The sequence below is a fragment of the Silene latifolia genome, chromosome 1 (genome assembly GCF_048544455.1).
Source record: "Silene latifolia isolate original U9 population chromosome 1, ASM4854445v1, whole genome shotgun sequence".
In the NCBI taxonomy this organism is placed as follows: Eukaryota; Viridiplantae; Streptophyta; class Magnoliopsida; order Caryophyllales; family Caryophyllaceae; genus Silene; species Silene latifolia.
Window position 1 is genome coordinate 160,727,158 of NC_133526.1, and position 5,186 is coordinate 160,732,343.

Genomic DNA, 5,186 nt, shown 5'->3' on the forward strand with positions numbered 1-5,186 from the left:
CAGTCTCCCTCCACCTCTAAGGAAATTGAACACATAAAGACCGTCCCTTATGCTTCCGCTGTTAGGTCTATCATGTATGCTATGATTTGCACTCGTCCCGACGTTGCCTATGCCTTGAGCATGACAAGTCGGTATCAAGCCAAGCCTGGTGAGAGTCACTGGATAGCCGTAAAGAACATCCTTAAGTACTTGAGAAGGACTAAGGATTCGTTCTTAGTGTTTGGAGGAGAAACTGAGTTGCGTGTAAGAGGTTACACGGACGCAAGTTTCCAAACCGATCGGGATGACATGAAATCCCAATCAGGCTATGTGTTTATGCTAAATGGAGGAGCTGTTTGCTTGAAGAGCTTCAAGCAAAGTGTTACTGCGGATTCTACAACAGAGGCTGAGTACCTTACAGCGTCTGAGGCTGCGAAGGAAGCTGTTTGGACTAGGCAATTCATGGAGGGGCTAGGAGTAGTCCATTCCGCCAAATATCCTATCACTCTATATTGTGATAACAGTGGAGCTATTTTTCAAGCCAAAGAGCCTAAGTCTAGTAACAAATCTAGACACATTGAAAGGAAATACCATGTAATTAGAGATTATGTGGAAAGGAAGGAAATTGACATTTGTAAGGTTGGGATAGATGATAATATTGCTGATCCTTTAACCAAGCCTTTATCAAAGGCTAAGCATGATGGTCATGTCGTCGCTATGGGATTGAGACGAGTACCAGATTTTCTTTAGATTATGGATATGTAATAATTGGATAGTGTATCTTTTATTATATATATGATAATCACATTCATTGTTTTCGTATTCATTCTTTTATGAATCTTTTATTTAGTGTGACTAAATGTTAATACCTTGTTTATCTGAATAAGTTGTGGAGACAATGTTGAACACTATTCAAGTGAATAAGATGAACATTGTATTTTTTCCCTAGTCACTTAATGAGGTGACGTCTCGGAGTGACTAGATTGTAAGTCGATTGATGGTTGTTCAACACCATAAGGTCATATGTGATGACTGGTCGATTACATAGGCAGAGTGTGAGACACTTTGCCGGACAATGACCATTTAGAGAGTCCCTAAGTTCTATTATTGACGCCTGGTCGTGGCAGGGATCTCTAAGATGTTCTAATGAGTCGATTCTTTTGACTGGAGACTATTATCTGAGCAGGTGCAGTTTTCGAGTGACTTTGGTTTTTGTCCTAGGTCGTGCCGTGAAAGGAGGCCAAAAGAGCATTTACTAGGTCATGGTGAGCTATATTGTGCAATAGGATAGATAGGGCATACAGGAATTGTCCACCCACGTTGGGTAACTATATCTCAAGGCCACTCGAGGAGTTAATGACTACAAATGCGTGGCCACGCTCGGAAGTAGTCTGTGAGAGATTTTTCCGGTCAGGTAGTCACACTCCCGATCGAGAAAACCACTCGCGATGTGTTCATGTGCAAGTGCGACCTGAAAGACACCTTGCATTGAGTGGGAGATTAAAACGGACAAGAGAATTGGTAGCGCACACCTTGTGTCGGACAAGTGGGAGATTGTTGGAGTTAGTGTCCTCCACAATAGTGCGTTAATATATTAAATCTCATTAATGGAATATCATCAGATATTTATTTATTTGATCCTTGTCAGTTGATTAACGTAAATCGATAACGGTTGGCTGACTAGAGTTTGACGTTATTGTCGTGAGACGGCGGTGATCAACTGACCCCTTTCGGTCACACCTAAAGGAACGAACCCCAATAGACAACTAATTAATTGTATGAGATACAATTTATTTAGTCCCTTGATTTGTAGACTAAAAGGTTAGTCGATTATTTTTAGAGAGATTTCGAGTTGCGAACTCGAGGAGCGGCAGTTATTATTTAATTATGCGATAATTAAATAATAAGTTTTAAGGAAACGGGTTTTAGTTAATTAATCGTTAATTTACTAAAATTGTACTAATTGATTAATGTGATTAATATTAGTACGTAAATAATATGTGTAGTGGTACACGTATATTTACGGAGTGAATTGGACGAATTAATTATGGAAGTATTTAAACATGATACGATGTTTAAAATAAAAATTACACGGATTTGTGCGACAAATATAAGAACCAACATGGACCCGTAAATGGCCAAGTGGACCGTGTAAAATAAGAGTAGTGGATGATTACTCACATAATCATTTCACCTTATTTTGTATACTACCATAATTTATCTTATGTAAGAGTTTGCATGTGATGTAAGATAAAAACATAAGACAAAATTTCTCCACTCCCTCACTCCACATCCACCCGCCACTTCCCTACCTATATACTCCATCTATTGTTCACATTTTACACTACCTCACTTCTTCACTCTACCTACTTGCATGTGAACAATATTTACTCATCTCTCTAAAATAATTATTAATCACTACTAAGTTGTTAGTATACATACATTAATATTTAGTAAGAAAGTTAGTAAAATTACAATATTATCAAGGGTATAAAATTAACAAGTTACTAGTCAATACTTGTTATTATTTTGGGTTTGTTCTTGGGTGCAACAAGAAGGAGATCTTCTAGTTGAAGATTTGCAAGAAGGATCTTCCATTTGGAATAAGCTCAAGAACAAGCTAGTAAGGTGAACTAGTTTGTGCCCTTTTTACCACAAATTCAATGTAAGGAAATTGTTTTTCCTTATACTTTCTTTTTATGCTTTCATATTAGCATGCATGTTACATAGATCACTTAAATAACAATTTATGAGATAAATTAATTTTATTAGAGAGTCTAATATGGATCTATGATCTTTCATTTTTGCGATTATTGTGATGCAATTTCTCAAACCGGAGTTACTTAAGACCAAATCCGATGGGTATTGTTTCCTTTTTCCTTGATCGGTACCGCAAAGCATTGGTTGAAGAGCCTAGACAAGGCTACTCTTGGTATTGATTCATGGAAGAAGCTAGCACTTGCCTTCTACAAGAAATTCTATCCTCAGGAGAAGACTAATATGTTGAGAGCCCAAATTACCTGGTTCAAGCAAAGGGATGAGGAATCATTATATGAAGCATGGGAGAGATTTAAGGACACTTGTCGTTCTTGTCCACACCATGGACTTACTGAGTGGTTCCTTATACAATAATTTTGGAACGGCTTATATGAAGACTCACGCAATGTTCTTAATATGGGATCCAATAGGAGGTTTACCGAAGTTGATGACAATCAAACATGGGCCAAAATCGAAGAGATGATGGTTCATAATTCCAAATATAGTAGGCCTCGAAAGGCCACAAGAGGAGGAAAGCATGAGGTAGATTCCATCACTCAATTGGGTGCTCAAATAAGTGCGCATATCGACACCATCAATTTGAAGTTTGAAAAGGCTATTGCTAAGCTTGATGAAGCTTCCAAATCACCCAACCAACATGTTAATGCTATGGTGACATCATCCTCAATCCCAAATGGAGTATGTGAAAGTTGTGGAACCTTGGGACATGATCAAAACGAATGTAGGGGAACAAATAAACAAGTAAATGCTTTCCAAGCATACAAGAGTGGTACCCCTTATTCCAACTACTATAATGAGAACACCAAATTCCATCCAAATCACTCATATAAAAGCCAAAATATTCAAAATCCTCAACCAACATACACTCCACCTCCAATGAGAAACCAAGCTCAAAGACCCTTTTTCACCAAAGCCAAGGGTATCAAAATTCACCCTCCTACAACCAATCCAATGACCAAAGCTCTGATGTTCAAAAAGCGTTCCTCCAAATGCAAAAGAACCAACAAGAATTCTTCACCCAAATGCAAAAAGATAGTCAAGCTAAAGAAATTACCATCAACAACATACTTGCCCACACTAAAATGTTAGAGACTCAAATGACCCAATTAGAATCTTCTGGCTCCCAAAGACAAAAGGGGCAATTACCTCCTCAAGGTAACCCAACCACAAGACATGAAACGGTTAGTGCCATCCATTTGAGGAGCGGTACAAGATATGAGGGGCCGAAGAGGCCAATTGATGAAGATATTGTGGATGCTAGTAGCAAGCAAGGAGTTGTGGAGAACTCTAAGGAGGTAGATCCTACTACCAATGAACATTCAAAGAAGAAGAATGAAGAGAAGGCTAAGGAAAAAGAGCCTATTGTGATTAGACTTCCATTCCCAAGTCGCCAAGCTAAGCCTAAGTTTTATGAGCAACTTGGAAAGTTCATGGAAATTGTGAAGAACTTAGAAGTCTCAATCCCATTCACGGAATTGATCAATCATGTTTTGGCTTATGCAAAGTACATGAAGGATATTCTTACCAAGAATAAATCCATCCGAAAGTTGGAGACCATTGCCTTTTCCAAAGTGAGTAGTGCTATTCTTCAAGGGAGTTCCCCTCCAGAGCTCAAAGATCCGGGAAGTTTTTCTATCCCATGTACCATTGGCGACACTACAATCAACAAAGCATTGTGCGATCTTAGACCAAGTGTAAGTGTCATGCCATACTCGGTATGTAAGAGGCTAGGAATGGGAGAGCTCAAATGCATCAACATCACTCTTCAAATAGCGGATCGAACAACAAGATACCTTTAGTGGTATGGGAGGATGTGCCCGTGAGAATTGGCAAATTCTTCATCCCGGTAGACTTTATCATTGTAGACATGGAGGAGGATTCCAACATTCCTATCATCTTAGGAAGACCTTTCTTGCACACCGCGAGAGCAGTAATCGATGTGAAACATGGAGAGCTCACACTTGAAGTAGGGGATGAGACAATTACTTTCAACCTTCACAAAACAATGAGAGCCCCCCGATTACATGAGCCATGCTTTATGGTCGATCACAATAGCCGAGAAAGTGATAGGAAGAAGTTAGAATCTCTATTCAAAGATCAAGCCATGGGTAAAAAAACATCACCCATATGGAAGGAGAAAGTGGATGACCTGCAAGTAGCTCTATTCGGAGAGCATGGAATTTTCAACAACAATGAGAGCTTAAATAGCTCACTGATGTGACTCATATTTGAGCACATTTAGTCCCCGAATTAGCCTCGTTCCTATGCTTTATAGTTCATAATTTGGCCATTTACTATCTTTAGTTTCCCATTTTGCATATTCTTTGAGGTTTTGTTTCCTTGGTAGGAGAGGAGTGCAAACCTTGCATTTTCATGGCGAAATGGAGCTAAATTGATCGCATTCAATGACCAAGCATCAAAGGGAAGAC

The 5,186-nt window shown here is 39.0% G+C and overlaps 1 non-coding gene across 1 annotated transcript; it reads right to left on the bottom strand.

The window, feature by feature from the left end:
* Window positions 1-2,979: 2,979 nt before the first annotated feature.
* LOC141620541 (small nucleolar RNA R71) lies at window positions 2,980-3,086 on the bottom strand. Its single transcript, XR_012531989.1, has one exon. It is a non-coding gene; the product is annotated as a small nucleolar RNA R71 (small nucleolar RNA).
* Between the last annotated feature and the right edge of the window lie 2,100 nt (window positions 3,087-5,186).